Source organism: Anolis sagrei, chromosome 8 (assembly GCF_037176765.1).
Source record: "Anolis sagrei isolate rAnoSag1 chromosome 8, rAnoSag1.mat, whole genome shotgun sequence".
NCBI lineage: Eukaryota > Metazoa > Chordata > Lepidosauria > Squamata > Dactyloidae > Anolis > Anolis sagrei.
In genome coordinates, this window is record NC_090028.1 from 27184113 (window position 1) to 27208640 (window position 24528).

At 43.8% G+C, this 24528-nt stretch overlaps 1 protein-coding gene across 4 annotated transcripts in view; it reads right to left on the minus strand.

Annotated features, from left to right (window-relative positions):
* CBFA2T3 (CBFA2/RUNX1 partner transcriptional co-repressor 3) overlaps nucleotides 1-23949 on the minus strand; it is a 73915-nt gene extending 49966 nt beyond the window's left edge. For all 4 annotated transcript variants that reach the window (XM_060787878.2, XM_060787875.2, XM_060787876.2 and 1 more), the window contains exon 1: nucleotides 23873-23949. The gene's annotated coding sequence lies outside the window, so the exon portion shown is untranslated. The remainder of the gene's footprint in view (nucleotides 1-23872) is intronic.
* Nucleotides 23950-24528: the final 579 nt, after the last annotated feature.

Consider the following 24528-nt stretch of genomic DNA (forward strand, 5'->3'; position numbering starts at 1 on the left):
TGTTTCCGCAACCAGCATCTCAGAGTTCTCTCATCCTGGGTAACCATCATGCACAGATCTTCCGATAGCCAAGCAAAACAATAATGTGACCCGCACGTTCTTGTGAAATGCCAATTATGCTTGAAATTTCTCTATGAGTGATACAACGATTGTCCTGAATCAATCTGTCAACCTTTTGCTTGTGAAATTTGGTGGTTGCTGTCACAAGATGTCCAACTCTTTGTCACGCAAGTCAGGTGTTCCCACCTCAACATCTTTAAACTTACTCGCTCAACGACACACAGTATTTACATCAACACGATCACCATAAACAACTTGCATTCTCTAATGAATCTCGTTTGGGGTGACACCTTCTGTTGTCAAGAATTCAATGAGTGCATATTGCTTAAGTCGCATTGACCGACTGTCTGCGCAGGGTTCCATATTTCGCACTTTAATAACACAACCATTCAATGCTAAGGCTTCCCACCAAAATGGAACTGCAGAGGAGAGTCTACTGAACAAGCCAGTACCTGCCGCATACCAGTACTGCCATCTGTTGAGGAGTTACGAAGGTGGAGGCATTACTTTTCATTCAACCCTCGTACTAACAAAATTTATACAACCCAACATATAAATACGAATTATAACTTAACAAACTAAAATTAAATAAAAAGCACAGCCTGTTATAACAGACATAAGACAAAACATCAAACATTGAACGGAAACAATGCATGAAATTTGGCCCTGCTTCAATTGCCAATGGTCCAATACTATGGGATCCTGGAAATTGTAGTTTCACAAGGTCTTTAGCCTTTTCTGGGAGCATCTCCACTGTAGAAGCAATGGCGTTGGGCCCCACTTCAATTGCCACAGCTCAACGCTATGGGCTCCTGGGAATTGTAGTTTCACAAGGTCTTCAGCTTTCTATTATTATTATTATTATTATTATGCCCCATTTTATCTCTCCTGTAGGAACCTCAAAGCGGCTTAACATAAAAGCATCAGCATACAATTTAAAATATACAGATAGCCAAACATTCTTTGGGTGCATGAATGTCATTTGGCCCCACTTCAATTGCCATGGCTCAACGCTATGGGATCCTTCGAGTTGTAGTTTTACAAGGTCTTTAGCCTTGTCTGGGTGCAAGGAGTTGTAAGTTTACACTGTAGAATGAATGCTGCTTGGCCCCACTTCAATTGCTATGGCTCAACGTTATGGATCCTGGGAGTGGTAGTTTCATAAGGTCTTCAGACTTCTCTGTGCGCATCTGTACGATAGAATGAATGCTGTTTGACCCTACTTCAATTGCCATGGCTCAACAATATGAGAGCCTGGGAGTTGTAGTTTCACAAGTTCTTCAGACTTCTCTGGGCACATGTACACTATAGAATGAACGCTACTTGGGCCTACTTCAATTGCCATGGCTCAATGATATAGAATCCTGGGACTTGTAGTTTCACAAGGTCTTCACACTTCTCTGTGCACATCTGCACGATAGAATGAATGCCACTTGGCCCTACTTCAATTGCCATGGCTCAATGCTATGAGAGCCTGGGAGTTGTAGTTTCACAAGGTCTTTAGCGTTACCTATCAAAGACTGCTGGTGCCCCCAAACTACAACTCCCATTATTCCATAGCATTGACTCATTGCTGTTAAACTGCATTAAAGCGTGCCTGAATGAATTCTGACTGTCCTACTGACCAATCCAAGATGCTGGATGTATTTTGGAGGGAAAGTGGCTGACCAATTTGAAGTTCGGACTAAAATCTGGAGCGGATTCACACACAGCAACATAGGATGCATCTAAACTGTGGAATTAATGTAGTTTGATATTACTGCATTACTTAAATGGTTATGAGTGAATTCTATGGAATCATGGGAGTGTAGTTTGGGATGGCACCAGCCCTTTTGGATAGGGAAGGCTAAAGACCTTGCAAAACTACAACTCCCTGGATTCCATCGCAGTTAAAGTGCTATCAAATTGTATTATTTCTTCTACAGTGGAGCAAAAGAAGTAACTCCTGTACAAGATTCTGGTCCAATTATTTAAGAAATGAATTGATTTCTGATGCCCAAAAGATTTTGCAAAATGGGATTGGATTGGAAGCGCGAAAGGGACAGAGCTTTCTCAACGTCCATCCAAACTCGTACATAAAGCAGTGTTCTATCACATACCCCATCATCCGCCAGCATCACTGGGGTCAAAGGTCCCTTTCAGAGCCAGGGAAACACTCTTTTCCCAATCTGCGAGGAAGGCAAGGAAGGAACCCACGCTCCCTCCGTTTTGCAAGCCTTCCCTCCCCATTGTTTATATAAACAGGTAAATTGTTTCGTATCTCAATTAAAAACATCTGCCACATAAATGAATACCAATTAACTCATCCTGTTTTTAATTACTCTGTTAATTACACGCAGGCAGCAGCGAGGATGGCATGGGAATAAAGCGAAGCAGGCGAACACACCCCTTCTGCAATATCCCTTCCTCCAAAACACAGACACATAGACACATGCGTGCCAATGCACTCACTCCTGGCATCGCTTTGGAATATGCCCAGTTCGGGATGGATTCGGAGTCATTCAGAAAAAGTTTTGCATTTTGGGAAGGATTATCAAGGCCACTGACTACCTCCCAAACTCTTAAATGGGCAGCAACAGACACCTGCCTTATATTGTGATGATGATGATGATGATGATGATGATGATGATGATGATAATAATATGATAATAATAAAACCCAGAGTGGATTCACCATTATTGCAGATAGGAGACTCAAACATCCCAACAGTTGGGTAATCATTATGACAGATAGCATGGTGCAGTTGGGAGTAAAACCCGGAGCGGATCCAAGACTAAAACCCAGAGCGGATCCACTACTATCACAGATAGTAGACCCATATACCCCCACAGGTGGGTAACCATTATGACAGACAGCACAGTGCAGTTTGGACTAAAACCCAGAGTGGTTCTGAGACTAAAACCCAAAGCGGATCCACCACTATCGCAGATAGGAGACCCATACACCCCAACAGTTGGGTAACCATTATGACGGATACTTGGTGCTGTTCGGACTAAAACCCGGAGTGAATCCACTGCAATAGATAAGAGATACAAACCCAATAATTGGGCAACTAACCCATCGACTTCACCTCTAGTGAAGCCAGTGGGCATAAAACCCTCTGTCTGGTTCAATCAATCCTCCCTCCAACCCCACCACTATTCAAATTTGGGTGTATCGAGTATTCATGCCAAATTTCATCCAGTGAATAAAAATACATCCTGCATATCGGATAGTTTCATTATGATTCCTAACAGTAGCAAAATGACAGTTATGAAGTAGCAACAAAAATAATGTTATGGTTGGGGGTCGCCTCAACATGAGGAACTGTATTAATTTTATTTATTTATTTACAACATTTGTATCCCGCTCATATCAGCCCGAAGGTGACTCAGGGCGACGTCGAAGTTGGCAACAATGAGATGCCATATATAAAAATACATTCATCAGTAAAAAGCAAAAAAACCAAAAAAAAAAAAAGACCAAAAAACACCACATCACAATACATTTAAAAAACATAAAAGCATAAAAACATAAAAACAATGAATAATAAAAATTATAAAAACTATGTCTCCTTGTTCAAATCCTCAACCGTTCCAAGGTCTTAGCCCTTCCTAGTTCATTTTCCGATTTGAGTTTTTCTGGTCATGCTGTGGTTCCAAACGCTTGCTCAAAGAGCCAGGTTTTCACTCTTTTTCGAAAGGTCAGGAGGGAGGGGGCCGATCTAATATCCCTAGGCAGGGAGTTCCACAGCTGAGGGGCCACCACAGAGAAGGCCCTACCATCCCCGCTCAACGTGCTCGTGAAGTAGGCGGGATTGAGAGTGGGGCCTCATCATACGATCTCAAATTCCTGGAAGGTTCATAGGGAAAGATGCATCTGGATAGATAAGCTGGGCCGGAACTGTTTAGGGCAGTGTTTCTGAACCTTCCTAATGCCATGACCCCTTAATACAGTGGCTCATGTTGTTGTGACCCCAACCATAATATTTTCATTACCACTTCACAACTGTAATTTTGCTACTGTTATGAATCACAATGTAAACATCTGATATGCAAGATGTATTTTCATTCACTAGACCAAATTTGGAACAAATACCCAATGCACCCATATTTGAATACTGGTGGGGTTGGGGAGGATTGATTTTGTCCTTTGGGAGTTGTAGTTACTGGGATGTATAGTTCACCTACAATCAAAGAGCATTCTAAACTCCACAACAATGGAATTGAACTAAACTTGGGACACAGAACTCCCACAACCAACAGAAAATACTGGAAGGTTTGGTGGCATTGACCTTGAGTTTTGGAGTTGTAGTTCATCTACATCCTGAGAGTATTGTGGACTCAAAATAATGATGGATCTAGATCAAACTTGGCACGAATACTCAATATATGCAAATGTGAATTCTGGTGGAGTTTGGGGAAAATAGAGTTGACATTTGGGAGTTGTAGTTGCTGGGATTTATAGTTCACCTACAATCAAAGAGCATTCTGAACTCCACCAATGATGGAATTGAACCAAACTTGGCGCACAGAACCCCCATGACCAACAGGAAATACTGTATTAGTAAGATTGAGAAACATCTATCTAATTCCTATCTAATTCCTTGCAATGGGACCTCACTACCTCTGAGGATGCTTGCCATAGATGCAGGCGAAACATCAGGAGAGAATGCCTCTAGACCATGGCCATACAGCCTGAAAAAACCTACAACAACTCAGTGATTCCGGCCATGAAAGCCTTCGACAATACACAGAAAATACTGTGTTTTCTGATGGTCTTTCATGACCCCTCTGATACCCCCTCACGACCCCTCCAGGGGTCCCGACCTTGGTTGAGAAACACTGGTTTAGGGCTTTATAGGCTAAAGCCAGCACTTTGAATTGAATTTGTATTAAGGTTGTGGTTCTCAACCTGTGGGTCTCCAAATGTTTTGGCCCTCAACTGCCAGAGATCCTAACAGCTGGTAAACTGGCTGGGATTTCTGGGAGTTGTAGGCCAAAACACCTGGGGACCCACAGGTTGAGAACCACTGTATTAAGGGGTCACGGCATTAGGAAGATTGAGAAACATTGTCCTAAAGGAACACCTATCTAATTCCTTGCAATGGGGCCCATTCTACTAATCCTCAGGAAGATATTCCTAATGTTTTGCTGGAATCTATTGTGATTTGAACCCATCGAAATCTAGATTCCACAATCTGAAGCAAAAGTAAACAAAGCTCTGGAAGAGTTCAAAAGTCAGCACCTTGGAGAGCATCCTTGAAATTCACACAGGAAATCCTCAGTGGGATGGAATCTAATCTGCCAAGGTCTCCATCATCATTATTTTTAGAGTTTCCTTCTCTGGAGGTTGTTAAGCAGAAGCAGGATGGCCATCTGTCAGGGGTGCTTAGATTGTGTCTTCCTGCCTGGCAAAAAGGGGATGGGCTGGATGGCCTCTGGGGGTCCCAAAAGCTATGGAACTATGATTCTGTGACATGCCAGCCTGCTGGTGATGCTGGGCAATCTCTCAGGGGAAGGCAGCTTGCCCTAATCCTTGCTTGCCTTCATGCATCCTGGTTGCGGGAAGAGTTCCAAGTGAGCAGATGGAGCCGGGTGAAATGGGGTGTGCGAAAGTGTGTGTGCACGAAGCAGAAGAGGGTGGAAAGAGAGAGAGAGAGAGAAAGAGAAAAAAGCGTGCAAAGGAAGAGAGAGAAGGGAGCCATTCCTAGCATCTTTCAGTGGGAAGGAGAGAAGAGAGGATCCTTTATTTAGCTCTTTCTGCAAGCAAGGACTGTCTAGGTGTTTTTCTTCCAGGAATGGTGTTTTTACTCCTTAGATTAGGGATGTATCTACATTGTAGAATTAATGCAGTTTGACACCACTTTGACTGCCCTGGCTCAATGATATGGGATCCTGGGAGTTGTAGTTTTATGGCGGGTGGACCTACACTGTAGAATGAACTCAGTTCGGCACCGCTTTAACTGCCCTCGTTCAACACTATGGGTGTTGTAGTTTTCCTAAGGGTTTATACTGTAGAATGAATGCAGTTTGGAACCTCTTGAACCTGCCATGGCTCAACACTATGGGAGTTGTAGTTTTCCTAAGGGTTTACCTTGTAAATTGAATATGGTTTGGTACCACTTGAACTGTTCTAGCGCAACAGTATGGGAGTTATAGTTTTCCTAATGTTTTATACTGTTGAATGAATGCAGTTTGGCACCACTTGAACCTGTCACAGCTCAATACTATGGGAGTTGTCATTTTGCTAAGGTTTTACATTGTAGAATGCATGCAGTTTGGCACCTCTTGAACCTGTCACGGCTCAATACTATGGGGGTTGTAGTTTTCCTAAGGTTTTACATTGTAGAATGCATGTGGTTTGGCACCTCTTGAACCTGCCATGGCTCAACACTATGGGAGTTGTAGTTTTGCTAAGTTTTTATTCTGTAGAATGAATTCAGTTTGGCACCGCTTGAACCTCCCATATCTCAATACTATGGGACTTGTAGTTTTCCTAAGGTTTTATAGTATAGAATGAATGTAGTTTAGAACCACTTGAACTGCCCTGGCTCAACACTATGGGAGTTGTAGTTTTCCTAAAGTTTTATATTGCAGAGTGAATGCAGTTTGGCACCGCTTGAACTAACCTGGCTCAATACTATGGGTGTTGTAGTTGCATGAGGTCTTGGGCCATCTCTGCGATGGAACGCTGGTACGTTGCCAAACTACAAATCCCAGGATTCTATCGCCATGAGCCCTGGCAGTTCAGGTGGTTTCAAACTGCATTCACTCTACAATGGAGCTGGGACCTGACTGCTGAGAAATCTACTTTCAATCCAACCCAAATGCAAAATAACAAAGCAAAATTACATTGCCCCAAGCCATTTGGATTCCAGCCGGCCCAAATCTGGCATTTTCTTTTGTTAATGCAAACTGAAAGGAGCAAAAGCATTTCTTTTTTTCCTCTTTCGGAGTTTTGGCTCTGTCTTCGGGGGGAGATACGACACATTCCATAAAACAGACCAAAACACAGAGCAGTTTTCTTTAGCAAGCGGGCAAGACTCTTGCATTTTCCATCCCTGGATAGAAAAAAAACCCTATAGGAATTGCAAAATAAAGGGGGACATTTGCCTGCCAAGTTATTTCATCACCCAAGGCAGTTAAGGCACACAGAGCATGGTGGTCAAACTGATGCTGAACCACATTAATCCTACAGTATAGATCAGTGTTTCTCAACCTGGGGGTCAGGACCCCTGTGGGGATCATGATGGGGGTGTCAGAGGGGTTGCCAAAGACCATCAGAAAACACAGTATTTTCTGTTGCTCATGGGGGTTCTGTATGGGACGTTTGACCCAATTCTATCATTACTGGGGTTCAGAATGCTCTTCGATTGTAGGTGAACTATAAATCCCAGCAACTACTACTCCCAAATGTCAAGGTCTATTTCCCCCAAACTCCACCAGGGTTCACATTTAGGCATATGGAGTATTCATGCCTAGTTTGGTCCAGATCTATCATTGCTTGAGTCCACAGTGCCCTCTGGATGTAGGCGAACTACAACTCCAAAACTCAAGGCCAATGCCCACCAAATCCTTCCAGTATTTTCTGATGGTCATGGAAGTTCTGTGTGCCAAGTTTGATTTAACTCCATCGTTGGTGAAGTTCAAAATGCTCTTTGATTGTAGGTGAACTATGAATCCCAGCAACCACTACTCCCAAATGTCAAGATCTATTTCCCCCAAATGCCACCAGGGTTCACATTTGGACATATTGAGCGTGCCAAGTTTGGTCCAGATCCATTATTGTTTGAGTCCACATGTAGTTCACCTACATCTCTGGCTGTAGGTGAACTACAACTACAAAACTCAAGGCCAATGCCCACCAAATCCTTCCAGTATTTTCTGATGGTCATGGAAGTTCTGTGTGCCAAGTTTGGTTCAACTCCCAACATTGGTGGAGTTCAGAATGCTCTTTGATTGTAGGTGAACTATAAATCCCAGCAACTACAACTCCCAATTGTCAAGATCTATTTCCCCCAAACTCCACCAGGGTTCACATTTGGGCATATTGAGTGTTCGTGCCAAGTTTGGTCCGGATCCATTATTGTTTGAGTCCACATGTAGTTCACCTACATCTCTGGATGTAGGTGAACTACAACTCCAAAACTCAAGGCCAATGCCCACCAAACCCATGTTGGTCATGAGAGTTCTGTGTGCCAAGTTTGGTTCAATTCCATCGCTGGTGGAGTTCACAATGCTCTGTGATTGTAGGGGAACTATAAATCCCAGTTCTTTGATTATAGGTAAACTATAAATTAAAGGTGAACTATAAATTCCAGTTCTTTAATTGTAGGTGAACTATAAATCCCAGCAACTACAACTCCCAAATGACAAAATCAATCCCTCCCAGCCCTACCAGTATTCAAATTTGGCCATATTAAGTGTTCGTGCCACGTTTGCTCCGGATCCATTATTGTTTGAGTCCACATGTAGTTCACCTACATCTCTGGATGTAGGTGAACTACAACTCCAAAACATAAGGCCAATGGCCACCAAACCCTTCCAGTATTTGCTGTTGGTCATGGGAGTTCTGTGTGCCAAGTTTGGTTCAAATCCATTGTTGGTGGAGTTCACAAAGCTCTGTGATTGTAGGGGAACTTTAACTCCCAGCTCTTTGATTGTAGGTGAACTATAAATCAACTACAACTCCCAAATGACAAAATCAATCCCTCCCAGCCCTATCAGTATACAAATTTGGGTATATCAGGTATTTGTGCCAAATTTGGTCCAGTGAATAAGATATTAGATATTTACATGACGATTGTTAACAAGAGCAAAATTACAATAATGAAGTAGCAACAAAAATAATTTTATGGTTGGGGGTCACGACAACATGAGGAACTATATTAAGGGGTCATAGCATTAGGAAGGTTGAGAAATGAATCAGATGTGTAAAGTTTGGACTTAAAACCAGAGCGGATCCACGACCACTTGCAGCGTAGAGAAGGAATGCCACCTTCTCTTTGTTTTCAGGCAGCAACATGTCTTGGGTCAGCTTCATAGGGTAACTATCAGATGTTAATAATACTGTATTAAGGGGTCATGGCATTGGGAAGGTTGTAAAACACTGCTCTATGTGTTCTTGCCACTTTTGCAGCCATATCCAAGGGCTGGACTATGCACTATTCTTTGCTCAGGATCAGGCATGGGCAAACTTTGGCCTTCCAGATATTTTGGACTTTGTTAGGAATGGTAAGAGTTGAAGTCCAGAACAGTTTGCCCATGCCTGCTCTGGATGGCCATGGAGGACCTTCTGCCTTTTCAGCATGGGAGGCAGCTGGCAAACAGCGGTGCGCCTTTGTTCGTTTGTTCCTGGCCTTTGTCTAGTGACAAGATCATTACCTGCTCAGCTTCCCATCTGTTCCAACAAGAAGCCCAGGTGCCCGTTTCCTAGTAACCGGCGGCAAGATGGCAGAGCGCAGAGGATGCCTTTCTCCCCAACGGACCCAAACCAAGTAGAAGTTGTCATCCATTGCAATGTTCAGTTGCATGATTTACCCAATAGAATCCTAGAGTTGGAAGAGACCTGGTGGGCCATCCAGTCCAACCCCATTCTGCCAAGAAGCAGGAAGATCACATTCAAAGCACTCCCGACAGATGGCCATCCATCCTCTGCTTAAAAGAAGGAGCCTCCACCACAATCCGGGGCAGAGAGTTCTACTCTCTCTCACAGTCAGGAAGTGCTTCCTCATGTTCAGGTGAAATCTCCTTTCCTATAGTTTGAAAGCATTGTTCCATTGCTCCAGGGCAGCAGAAAACAAGCTTGCTCCCTCCTTCCTATGACTTCCACTCACATATTTATACATAGCCCTCATCATGTCTCCTCTCAGTCTTCTCTTCTGAAGACTAAACATTCCTAACTCTTTAAGCCGCTCCTCATAGGGCTTGTTCTCCAGATCCTTGATCATTTTAGTCCCCCATCCTCTGGAAACATTCAAGCTTAGAGTCAACATATAAACTGACCTATAAACTGACAGTAATCTTCAATTGTGTTGCCCAGAATTGGACACAGTATTCCAACTGTGGTCTGACCAAGGCTGAATAGACCATGGGTATGAAGGTCTGTTTTTTTAACCTCTCTCCTTTTGAGCTCTCCCTCATAAATTTACTCCTCTTTTATCTCACCCTGAGTTTTAGTAGTTTATCTTGTACATGCCGCCCGCTCATTGTCACTGTGGTTGTGGATATTGCATTTGTATATTGCTTATTGTATATGTTTTATGTATTTTACTGTGCTATTGCTTGTGTTTTGGTTTTTTTTTAATTTTACTGCAATTTGTTGTCTGGGCTTGGCCTCATGTAAGCTGCCCCGAGTCCCCATCGGGGAGATGGTGGTGGGGTATAAATAAAGATGATGATGATGATGATGATTATTATTATTATTATTATTGCACTAGCTGTCCCCTGCCACATGTCGCTGTGGCTCTGTCTGGTGATCTGGAAAATAATGAGAAAGTGTTGGTTTCTAATATATGTAATATCTTTATGATTGTGGGTAAACAATTATTATTATTATTATTATTATTAGAGAGTATTTGATTATGTTTTCTTCCCTGGTGAAGGGGGTTGGACTGGATGGCCTTAAGTATTTTCTATTGGTCATAGGGGTTCTGTGTGGGAAGTCTGACCCAATTCTATCATTCGTGGGGTTCAGAATGCTCTTTGATTGTAGGTGAACTGTGAATCCCAGCAACTACAACTCCCAAATGTCAAGGTCTATTTTCCCCAAACTCCATCTGTGTTCATATTTGGGTATATTGAGTGCTTGTGCCAAGTTTGGTCTAGATCCATCATTGTTTGAGTCCACAGTGCTCTCTGGATGTAGGTGTACTACAACTCCCAAACTCAAGGTCAATGCCCACCAAACCCTTCTAGCGTTTTCTGTTGGTTTTGGGAGTCCTGTGTGCCACGTTTGGTTCAGTGCCATCATTGGTGGAGTTCAGAATACTCTTTGATTGTAGGTGAACTATAAATCCCAGCAACTACAACTCCCAAATGACAAACTCTCTTTTTTTTAGCAATGGTCACTCCTTGGGTTAGTAGGTATCTTGTGGCCAAATTTGGTGACAATTCGTCCAGTGGTGTTTGAGTTATGTTAATCCCACAAACGAACATTACATTTTTATTTATATAGATGAGTTCTATATAAATAAATAAAGAAAATCCAACCAATGCAACGTTCAGCAAAAGACAAGAAGGATCCTCTCACCTCTGAAAGAGTCTATCGCGTACCATGATGCTGTGGACAAGTCTACAGAGGGAACATCAAACACAGCAACATTGCCCAACACACGAATCAAGGAACATGAAAGGCATTGCAGACTAATCCAACCAGAAAAGTTGGAGCTGGACTGGCCACGTTGTTCAAATGCCGGATCACCACCTCCTGAAGCAGCTACTATACCCCCAACTCAAGAACGGGAAACAACTCAACTGGGCTCTACAGGCCAATGGAGACTCCACCTCAGACATCAGAAGAGCTGCAAGACAACCGAGAACAAGCCACCAGAATAAAGACGAAGATCCACCCAGAGGAAAAGTGTTCTTGCCATACATCAAGGGAATCACTGACCGCATAGGGAAGCTGATGAGGAAACACAACATACAAACTACCTACAGACCCACCAAGAAAATCCAACAAATGCTACAAGAGGGATTCTCTCACTTCTGCAGGAGTCTACCACATACCATGCAACTGTGGACAAGTCTACATACGGACCACCAAACACAGGATTGCCCAAACACAAATCAAGGAACATGAAAGGCACTGCAGATTACTTCAGTCAGAGAAATCAGCCATAGCAGAGCACCTGATGAACCAACCTGGACACAGCAGGAGATAATGCCTCTAGACCATGGCCATATAGCCCGAAAAAACCTACAACAACCCAGAGAAACATAATGTTGGTGGACAGGAAAAGAGAGCTGTGGCATAGACACTGAGTACTGGGAAGCCCTGGCTCTTGAGCACTCTAACTGGAGGTCAGCTGTGACCAGCAGTGCTGTGGAATTCAAAGAGGCACGAACAGAGAGTAGAAGGGAGAAACATGCCAAGAGGAAGGTGTGTCAAGCCAACCCTGACTGGGACCGCCTTCCATCTGATGTCCTGTGGGAGAGCATGTGGATCAAGAATAGGGCTCCACAGCCACTTACGAATCCATCGCCAAGACACTAGACTTAGAGGACCATCATCCTTAGACTACGAGGGGTCACTTAAGTAAGCAGAACACTTGAACCAACCTGGACCCAGCGTATTATTGAAGAACACAGAAATGCTGGACCACTCAGACAACCATCATGTCAGACTATACAGAGAAGCCACTGAAATCCACAAGCATGTGGAGAATTTCAACAAAAAGGAGGCAACCATGAAAATGAACAAAATCTGGTTACCAGTATTTAAAAAACCCTCTAAAATCAGGACAGTAAATAAAGAGGAACACTCTGAAAACTGGGGAATTCCAGACAAGAATCAATCACGACCAGGTAATACCTCCCAATAAAGGATTTCCCCAGGCAAGAAGCAGCCAGGCTTTGAAGCTGCAAGGCAAGCTGACCAATTGCAACATTCACACTTGCCTCAAATAGACATGAGTTCTTTCTCCCACCCTGGACATTATTCTACAGATATATAAACCTCACTTACCGAATTTCCAACAATGCAGGACTCAGATATTCCTCTATAGCAGGCATGGGTCAACTTGGGCCCTCCAGGTGTTTTGGACTTCAACTCCCACAATTCCTAACAGCCTACCGGCTGTTAGGAATTGTGGGAGTTGAAGTCCAAAACACCCAGAGGGCCCAAGTTGGCCCATGCCTGCTATAGAGAGAATGTAACCTGCCAACTGATGAGTAACAGGGATGAATTCCTTTGGAAACAGATTTTATTTATATATTTATCGTGTCAGGAGCAGACCAAAAAGTTGCAACTTTTTGGAAACAGATTGGAGGTCTACATTTGTCTACATTTGGGAGTAACTACAGAACCCACCATCCACGTTTCCTCACTCCGAGTTGCTATGGGAACCCAAAGGCGACACCGCACTCTCCCCCTTTCCTTTGTCGCTTTGGGCGCCTCTGTTCCTGAGCCATATGTCCGGAATTAAGCACAACACTGTTTTCCCAACGTGGGACTGGAAACATATGGAAACGGAATAAATCAGCGGAATGCAGCCGGCCGGGTCTCACGGCAGCAGAAGTGCTGGCCTGGTCAGGCTCCAAAATGCTGAGGCTCTGGGAACCGAGAAAGAAAGGAAAGCCCTTCTATGGAAATAAACACAAACCTCAGCACTAGCCATTCCAGTTTGGGGATTCTGGGTGTTGTAGTCCAAACCAGGAACCTTCCCAAGCTCTGGAATGAATGCAGTTTGATCCCACTTGAACTGACAAGGCTCAGCACTATGGGGTCCTAGGAGTTTATTTGTATTGTTTTGTTGTATTGTATTGTTTATTTTGTTTATTGCTTGTTGTTTTTATTATTTCTTGTTGTTTTATTGATGTGTTGTTGGGCTTGGCCTCATGTAAGCCACTCCGAGTCCCTTGGGGAGATGGTGGCGGGGTATAAATAAAGATTATTATTATTATTATTATTATTATTATTATTAGCTGTCCCCTGCCACGCGTTGCTGTGGCCCACATGGGGGTTCTGTGTGGGAGGTTTGGTGCAATTCTATCGTTGGTGGGGTTCAGAATGCTCTGTGATTGTAGATGAACTACAAATCCCAGCAACCACAACTCCCAAATGTCAAGATTCTATTTCCCCCAAACTCCACCAGTGTTCACATTTGGGCATATTGAGTATTTGTGTAGAGTTTGGTCCAGATCCATCATTGTTTGTGTCCACAGTGCTCTCTGGATGTGGGTGAACTACAATTCCCAAACTCAAGGTCAATGTCCACCAAACCCTTCCAGTTTTTTCTGTTGGTCATGGGAGCCTTGTGTGCTAAGTTTGGCCCAATTCCATCATTGGTGGAGTTCAGAATGCTCTTTGATTGTAGGTAAACTATAAATCCCAGCAACGACAATTCCCAAATGACAAAATCATTGTTTTTTTTTAGTGGAGGACATACATTGGGTTGTTAGGTGTCTTATGTCCAAATTTGGTGTTAATTCCCGCAGTGGTTTTTGTGTTCTGATGGTATCACAAACAAACATTACATTTTTATTTATATAGATTATTCGCTATCAAAGAACAACAAACTACAACTCCCAAGATTCCATAACCTTGAGCCATAGAAATTCAAACCGCATTCATTCCACAGTGCGGACAGTGCATTCCCATGGATATTTTTGTCTATGGCAGAAGTGTCAGCAAAACTTCAAAGAAAGATGTGTCCGGTTCCCCTTTTTGACTTCGGCAGCTGCTCCTCTCCATATGACGAAATAATACACAGATGTTTGGACTCGCTCCCAGGCTTCTTGCTCTGCAAAAAGGCTTCCCTTTTGTGCAAATTGAACCTGGTTTTTGGCACAATGAGTGCGAGAACAATCCTTCCAGTCCTTATAACAGATTCCCAGTATGGAGAATGCATGCCAGCAAACCCTGGGGCAAAAGGCCTATAATGGTTTCTCCTTCCAAATTATATCTTTCAGAGTCATAGAAATGGATGTGGAGTTGCACTTTCTGACATATAGGCAAACAGTACTTCCTATCCTCATAATATAGTCTCAGTATAGAAAAAGGCGCTCCATGCAGTCATGCCGGCCACATGACCTTGGAGGTGTCTATGGACAATGCCGGCTCTTCGGGGCTTAGAAATGGAGATGAGCACCAACCCCCAGAGTTGGACATGACCCGAACTTAATGTCAGGGGAAAACCTTTACCTTATAGAGCAGGGATCCTCAAACTAAGGCCGGATATGGCCCTCCAAGGTTATTTACCCGGCCCTAGCTCAGGGTCAACCTAAGTTTGAAACGACTTGAAAGCACACAACAACAACAACCCTATCTCATAAGCCAAAAGCAGGCCCACACTTCCCATTAAAATACTAATAAATTTATTAGTATCTCCTTTCAGCCTTCTCTTCTTCAGGCTAAACATGCCCAGCTCCTTAAGCCGCTCCTCATAGGGCTTGTTCTCCAGACCCTGGATCATTTTAGTCACCCTCCACTGGACACATTCCAGCTTGTCAATATCTCTCTTCAATTGTGGTGCCCAGAATTGTACACAATTCTGTATTGTTTTAAAAAAAATTTTGCACTACAAATAAGATATGTGCAGTGAGCATAGGAATTATTTCATGGTTTTTTTTCCAAATTATAATCCGACCCTCCAACAGTTTGAGGGACTGTGACCTGGCCCTCTGTTTAAAAAGTTTGAGGATCCCTGTTATAGAGAATGCAAGCCAGCAAAGACAATGGAGAAATAGTTTTTGAGTCAGAGCATTAATGATTGACAGCTCCATCAGGTTTGGGGAGCAGATCAAGGAAGGAGAAGTAACTTTTGTTTATCATCATCATCATCATCATCATTATATTTTATGATATTATATTGATGATGATGATGATAAACAAAAGTTACTTCTCCTTTCTTGATCAGCTCCCCAAACCCGATGGAGCTGTCAATCATTAATTTTATGATATTATATTGATGGTGGTAGTAATAATCAACTACTTAGTTAACAAAGTAACTTCTCCTTCTCCCTCTATATATATATATATCAGCATTTACTCAACCTGGGGGTCGGGAACCTGGGGGAAGGGGACAGGGGATGTCCCCAAAGATCATCAGAAAACACAGTATTTTCTATTGGTCATGAGGGTTTTGTGTGGGAAGTTTGGCCCAATTCTATCATTGGTGGGATTCAAAATGCTCTTTGATTGCAGGTGAACTATAAATCCCAGCAACGACAACTCCCAAATGTCAAGGTCTATTTCCCCCAAACTCTACCAGTGTTCACATTTGGGCATATTGAGTATTTGTTCCAAGTTTGGTCCAGATCCATCATTGTTTGAGTTCACAGTGCTCCCTGGTTGTAGGTGAACTACAACTCCAAAACTCAAGGTCAATGTGAACCAATGTGAACCAAAGATATAATTTGGAAGGGAATGTTTCTCCCCTCCAAATTATATCTTTCAGAGTCATAGAAATGGATGTGGAGTCGCACTTTTTGACATGTATGGAAACCGTACTTCCTGTCCTCATAATATAGTCCCAGTATAGAGAACAGCGCTCCATGCAGTCATGCCGGCCACATGACCTTGGAGGTGTCTATGGACAATGCTGTCTCTTCGAGGCTTAGAAATGGAGATGAGCACCAACCCCCAGAATCGGACACGATTCAGTATTTTCTGATGGTCATGGAAGTTCTGTGTGCCAAGTTTGGTTCATTTCCATCATTGGTGGATTTCAGATTGCTCTTTGATTGCAGATGAACTATAAATCCCAGCAACTACAACTCCCAAATGACAAAATCAATCCCCTCAACCATACCAGTATTCAAATTTGAGTGTAACGGGTATTTGTGCCAAATTTCTTCCAGTGAATGAAAATGCATCCTACTTATCAAATATTTACATGACAATTCATAACAGTAGCAAAATTACAGTTATGGAAGTAGCAACAAAAATAATATTATGCTTGGGGGTCACCACAACATAAGGAACTGTATCAAGGGGTCACGGCATTCAGAAGGTTGAGAAACACTGAACTACTTAGTTAACAAAGTAACTTCTCCCTCCCTCTCCTTCTCTATCTATCTATCTATCTATCTATCTATCTATAAATAAAAATGTAAAGTTCATTAAACCACTGGACGAATTGACACCAAATTTGGACACAATACACCTATCAGGCCAACAAGTGACCATCACTAATAAAAACACCGGAAAACACAACGGAAGAGACTTAAAAAGTCAAAAAATTAAAAAATACATTACAACGCATGTGCAAAACCACATATGCACACACACAAAACACATATACACAGCCTGGCCCACAGCAGTGGATGGCTAGTCTATCTATCTATATCTAAATCTATATCTAAATCTATATCTAAATCTATATCTAAATCTATATCTATGTTAACATAGTAACTAATGAAGAATACTGATTTAAAATGCCTCTACATTATACAATCAATGCTGTTTCACATCATTGGGTTGTCGTAGGTTTTTTCGGGCTATATGGCCATGTTCTAGAGGCATTCTCTCCTGACATTTCGCCTGCATCTATGGCAAGCATCCTCAGCAGTAATGAGGTCTGTTGGAACTAGGAAAATGGGTTCATATATCTGTGGAACGACCAAGTGTTTCACATCACTTTAACTGCAGTGGCTCAGTTATACAGAATACTGGGAGTTGTAGTTTGGTGGAGCAGCAACAGGTCATGTCAAAGGCCTTGTAAAACTACACCTTCCAGCCATGGCACTTTAAATCAGGTCAAGGTGCATTAATTCCTCAGCGTAGATGGACTCAACGGCATGGGAAAGACACATCTCATCCGCCAACCTGGCTTGATGGCATCCAAGGGCACAATTGTTTCCATCTTTTGGAGCATGACACCAGCCCTTTCTGGGTAACTGACAGTGATGGGAGGGATCTGACCACACGCACAGATACACCTGCGACTGCACTCTGATGTCTTAAGCGCATTGATTTATGAGCCCTGTCAAGTAATAATCGCAGAGCTTCGTCTTGCTCACACTCCGGAGTGGTTTTGCTCAGGCTCTCTCCCCCCCCCCCCCCCCCCCGATTCTTAGTCAGACGAAAAGCCTGGTTTCTAAAACAAGATCTGAAAGTTCAATGCCTATCTATGGGAATTGTGTTTCATGCCTACAGAGCTGTAGGCACCCTATCTATCATCAATCTATCTATTTATCTATCCATCCATCCATCCATCCATCTATTGATGTATCCTACAAACTATCTACAGAGCCACTAAGAAAATCCAAAAATGCTACATTCAGCAAAGGACAAGAGGGATCACACACAGCTTGGGTGTGATCATTGATTCATTGTTGAGCTTGGAACCCCAGATCTCGGCAGTGGCCACGGGAGCATTTGCACAGTTAAAGCTTGTGCTGGGAAGTCTGACTTGGCCACAGTAGTCCACGGTCTGGTTACATCCCGTATAGACTACTGCAACGCTCTCTACGTGGGGTTGCCTTTGAAGACTGCTCGGAAGCTTTAAATGGTCCAGCGTTCGGCAGCCAGGTTGCTAACAGGAGCAGCACTCAGGGAGCATACTACTCCTCTGTTGCGCCAGCTCCACTGGCTGCCAGTTTGCTACTGGGCACAATTCAAAGTGCTGGCGTTAGCCTATAAAGCCCTAAACAGTTCTGGCCCTACTTACCTCTCCGAAAGCATATCCTCCTATGTACTGGCTAGGACACTAAGATCATCTGGGGAGGCCCTGCTCTCTGTCCCGCCTGCATCACAGGCGCGCTTGGCAGGGACGAGAGACAGGGCCTTCTCAGTGGTGACCCCTTGGCTGTGGAACGCCCTGCCTGCAGATATCTGATCGGCCCCCTCCCTGCTGGCGTTCCGGAGGAAAGTGAAGACCTGGCTGTTCGAACAAGCATTTGATTAAACAGTGTAATTGAACATAGGAATATGGAATAATGGATGATGAGACTGGATTCTGATTTTACTGTTGAGGCGCTAATGATTGTTATACTGATGTTTAATGATTTATGTTACAATTATTTTTAATTGCCCTATACTTGTCTTGTGATGTTTTGTATTGATGTTGTTCACTGCTTTGAGTCGCCTGAGGGCTGAGAAAAGCGGTATATAAATAAAGTAAATAAATAAATAAATACATCCCGTATAGACTACTACAACCCTCTCTACATGGGGCTGCCTTTGAAGACTGTTCAGAAGCTTCGAATGGTCCAATGGATGGCAGCCAGATTACTAACAGGAGCAGTGCTCAGGGAGCATACAACCTCTCTGTTGCGGCAGCTCCACTGGCTGCCAATCTGCTACCGGGAACAATTCAAAGTGCTGGTTTTAGCCTATAAAACTCTAAATGGTTCTGGCCCAACTTATCTGTCTGAACGCATCTCTCCTTATGAACCTTCCAGGACTTTAAGATCATCTGGGGAGGCCCTGCTTTTGGTCCCACCTTTGTCACAAGTACGTTTGGCGGGGACGAGAGACAGGGCCTTCTCAGTGGTAGCCCCTCGGCTATGGGACACCCTCCCTGAGGATATCAGATTGGCCCCCTCCATTTTGACCTTTCAAAAAAGAGTCAAGACTTGGCTTTTTGAGCAGGCGTTTGCAAATACAGTGTAACAGACATAGGAAAATGGAATGGTTGACAATGTGACTGGACAATGGAGACCCTTAATGATATGTGTTTTTAATTGACTTTGCTATGGTTTTATATTTTCTGTTTTTATGGTATTGAAATTGTATTTTATGGTCTTGTTGCCAACTGTACACCGACCCGAGTCACCTGCGGGCTAAGAGGGACGGTATATAAATATAGTATGTAAATAAATAAATTTCACCTCTGCAGAAGTCTACTGTATACCTTGCAGCTGTAGACAAGTCTATATAGGGACTACCAAACAAAACAGAATTGCCCAGGCACGAATCAAGGAACATGAAAGGCACTGCAGACTAACTCAACCAGAGAAGCCAGCCATAGCAGAGCATTGGATGAACCAATCTAGACACAGCATATTATTTGAGAACACAGAAATGCTGGACCACTCTAACAACCACCATGACAGACGACACAGGGAAGCCACTGAAATCCACAAGAAGCAGGTGGACAATTTCAACAGAAAGGAGGAAACCATCAAAATGAACACAATCTGGCTACCAGTATTTAAAAACTCTAAAATTAGGACAGTAAATAAAGAACAACATTCAGGAGACTGGGGAATTCCAGTCAAGAAAAATCAGGGCCAGCTAATCACCTCCCAACAAAGGTTTACCCCAGGCAGGAAGCAGCCAGAACTTGAAGCTGCAAGGCCATTCAATGCGAATCAAGGTGGCCAGTTGCAACATTCACACCTGCCTCAGACAGTCAAGAGTTCTTTCTCCCACCCTGGACATTCCACAGATATATAAACTTCACTTGCCTACTATCCAACACACCTCACGACCTCTCAGGATGCAGGTGAAGTGTCAGGAACATGGCCATACAGCCCGGAAAACTCACAGCAACCCAGTGATTCCAGTCATGAAAGCCTTCAACAATACACTGTAGGCACTCTGCACATGCTCAAAGGTACTTCATTCTTAGGAGTGCCTTGGGAGTGAATTTTGCTACGTGTATGCCCTACGGATTTATCGGCATCAAGAAACGCTTTGTTCTCACTGCAGATATAATCTCCATTAACAAAATCAGCATGAGAAAATATGATACCAGAGGAAGAAATAACGCCAAACTGAATAAGTTCCTGCACCACAAAAGAGAGGTTCAACAGGCATATGTTGTATCCAAATTTGATACTATGCACAGGTGAAATGAAATAACCAGACAAACACATGAAATTTATGTTTCCCTGGCTCTCCTTTACCATCTCCCTAACGTTGATGCTGTTACAAACCTTCCAGCTGGACAGAGGACAAGGAAAAATAAAGGTTGTGTCTGTGCCCTCAAGTTGCCTGTTGCCCTATGGTGACCCCATGCATTTCAGAGGGCTCTCTTAAGCAAGGAATGTGTAGACCAGTGTTTCTCAACCTGGGAGTCGGGACCCCTTGGGGGGTCACGATGGAGTGTCAGAGGGGTCACCAAAGACCATCAGAAAAGACAGTATTTTCTGTTGGTCATGGGGTTTCTGTGTGGGAAGTTTGGCCCAATTCTATCCTTTGTGGGGTACAGAATGCTCTTTGATTGTAGATGAACTATAAATCCCAGCAACTACAGCTCCCAAATGCCAAGGTCTATTTTCCTCGAACGCCACCAGTATCCACATTTGAGCATATTGAGTATCCATGTCAAGTTTGGTCCAGATCTTTTATTGTTTGAGTCCACAATGCTATCTGGATGTAGGTGAACTACAACTCCAAAACTCAAGGCCAATGCCCACCAAACCCTTCCAGTGTTTTCTGTTGGCCATATGAGTTCTGTGTGCCAAGTTTGGTTCAATTCCATTGTCGGTGGAGTTCAGAATGCTCTTTGATTGTAGGTGAACTATAAATCCCAGCAACTACAACTTCCAAATGACAAAATCAATCCCCTCCCAACCCCACCAGTATTCAAATTTGGGCATATCGGGTATATGTACCAAATTTGGTTCAGTGAATGACAGTTGCAAAATTATAGATATGAAGTTATGAAGTAGAAATGAAAATAATTTTATGGTTGGGGGTCAGCACAACATGAGGAACTGTATTATGGGGTCACGGCATAAGGAAGGTTGAGAAACACTGGTGTAGACGGTTTGCAATTACCCTCCGCTGTAATACACCCTATGGCACCTAGTATTGGTCTCTCCTCCAATTACTAACCAGGGCTGACCCTGCTTAGCTTCCAAGATCAGGTGGGATCTCATGCCTTTAAGGCCTTTTAGTCATATGTGAGACACCTGTCAACTTATGGTGATTCCAGGAAATTCAGAGGATTTTCTTAGGCAGTTTTGCCAGTCTAGTCCTCTGACTGAGAGTCAACAGCACTTGCTATCCACTGATGGTCTCCCAATTACGTAAATACTAACCAGAGTTTATCTGTCAAGATCAGATGCAATGAGATACCTTTAAGGCATTGACTTTTGTGTCTTGACACACATATTTAATTGTTTGGGTTTTTAAATTGTTATATTCGTCTTATTTTAACATATTTATTAAGTGGGTTATATTTGTGAGCCACCTGGAGTCCCTATGGGGAGAAAGGCAGGCCCCTTCTACACTGTCCTTATATCCCAGGTTCTGATCCCAGGTTATCTGTTTTGAATTGGATTATATGAGTCTCCATTGCCATATAATCTGGGATAAGCAGATAATATAGGATCAGATTCTGGGATATAAGGGCAGTGTAGAAGGGGCCATATAGTCGATAATAATAAACATTATCATGGGTGTATATGTGTTGACAACTCATCTGTCAGCCTATGGTGACTTCATGAATTTCAAGGTTTTCCTTAGAGGTGGCTTGGCCCATTCTTTCCTTGGAAGTAAAGCTTATGGTAGATGGTATTAATTGGGTGGTCTCCCCTCCAAATACTAACCAGGGCTGGCCCTGCTTAGCTTTCAAGATCAGCTGCAATGGGGTATCTTTAAGGCACCATAGGTGTGTGTATGTGCCTTCAACTGTCTGCCAGACATTATGTTTTGTATCCAGCCACAAATGTTTAATTGTTAATAATCATAGAGGTGTGTGTGTGTGCCTTCAACTCATCTGCCGGCCTATGGCAACTTCAAGAATTTCAAGGCTTTTCTTAGAAGTGGTTTGGCCCATTCTTTCCGTGGAAATACAGCTTACGGTAGATGGGGGGGGGGTGTCTCTCCTTCAAGTCCTAATCAGGACTGGCCCTGCTTAGCTTTCAAGATCAGCTGCAATGGGGTATATTTAAGGCACCATAGGTATGTGTAGGTGCCTTCAACTGTCTGCCAGCCTATGGTGAATTCATGAATTTCAAGGCTTTTCTTAGAGGTGGTTTTGCCCATTCTTTCCATTGAAACAGAGCTTGAGGTAGATAGTATTCACTGGGTGGTATACCCTTCAAGTTCTAACCAGGGCTGGCCCTGCTTAGCTTTCAAGATCAGATGCAATGAGGTACCTTTAAGACATTCAGTTTTGCACCCAGCCACTAATGTTTAATAGTTAATCATCATAGGTGTGTATTTGTGCCTTCTCTTCATGAATTTCAGGGCTTTTCCTAGAGGTGGTTTTGCCCATTTTTCCTTGGAAATAGAGCTTATGGTAGAGGGTATTCATTGGGTTGTATCTCCTTCAAGTCCTAACCAGAGCTGACCCTGCTTAGCTTGCAGAATCGGGCAATATTTGGTCCCTTTGGGGTATCAAAAAAAGGGGGATCTTGAAAGGTAATTCCCTCCCCAGCTTGAAGCAGACCAAGGTGCACAGTTTGGAAACCTGGAAAGTCTGGTTTGGCGAAAGGCGCGTCCCAAAAGGGACCCATTTCTACCTTCAATTTAAGAGAATTTAAGACAGTGACCCCCAACCAATGTCCCTACACACACATACCTATGTGCCCTTCCCCATTTCGAGGGATTCAGGTCCTTTTTCGGCCCAATTTATCAGATAAATAGCCTGAGCAACGCTGCTAACTTCGACCAGGGCGCAACGAGAATCCCTCTGGCGCGCGTCTCCAAAGCGCATCGCTTTTCTTCCTCTTTTCCCCCCTTCCTCTCCCTTTTCCTCCCATCTTTCCCCCTTTCTTTGCCTTTGTCTCCAACCGGAGGCCGGGTCTGAGGGTGCTTGGGTGGGGTTGGGGGGTGCCCCCTTCCAAATGGGGACCGAGAAGAGAGGAAACAAACAAACAGAACCTCTCCAAATGTGGAGAATCCCTCCAAAGCGCATCCCAAAAACATCCCCAGAGAAACGGGGTCGCATGGAGAGCGGTGATGACAGCCAAACCATAAAGGACACCCCTAAAACATAGCTGAACACCCCCTTTCTCAGACCAGAACCTGAGCCTGCTTCTCCCCCAAACAGAACTTGAATTTCCCCCTTTGATTTGAAATCCAACCTCTCTTTTTCCCTCTCCAAACGCGACTCACAAAGGCGCAAAAGACGGCTTCTCCAAAACCTTCCCAAAGAGGGGACAAGACAACATTGAACCCCAACCTACACAAAAAGGTGCATTCCTCCCTTCGTTACCCCTGTATAACCCCCCACAACCCCCCAACGGGCGTCTCCGAGGGCACTTACAGTCCTGAGGTCGTTGTCGAGGTGAGGTAAGCGTCCCAGGAGGAACCCGGGCGAGGCGAAGAGCAGCCGGAGAAGGGAGGCGAATAATCCAAACCAAAAAGGGGGGACTTTGTAGTCCCAAAGACAGCAGGGAAGTGGGGGGCACAAACCCAGGAAGCCCCCCAATCCTGTCGGCGGGGGTTAGGGGAGGCTCTTTGGTCGAGGCGGGTTTATTCCTTCACCTCCCGCCGCCTTCTTCCGTGGCTCGAGCCTTGGGCAAAGCGGGCCAAGCCTGGAGGGGGCATCATCTTTCCAGGACCCTCCGGGAGGAAAAACGGCCGGGAAGGAGCCCAGGAACCAACCCAAACCTTGGCTTTTTGGGAGAGGCTTCTTCCACAGTGCCCTCTCCTTCTTGGAGAGGCTCTTTCCTCCTTCTCCCTTTGCTTACTCTTCTTGGAGAGACTCCTTCCACAGTGCCCTCTTCTTCTTGGAGAGGCTTCCTCCTCCCTTTGCTTCTTCTTCTTGGAGAGGTTCCTTCCTCCTTCTCCCGTTGCTTCTTTCCTTTGGAGAGGCTTCCTGTTTTGTCCTTTGCTCCTTTCCCTTGGAGAGGCTTCCTGCTTCGTCCTTTGCCTCTTCTTCTTCTTGGGAAGGTTCTTTCCTTCCTTCTCCCTTTCCTT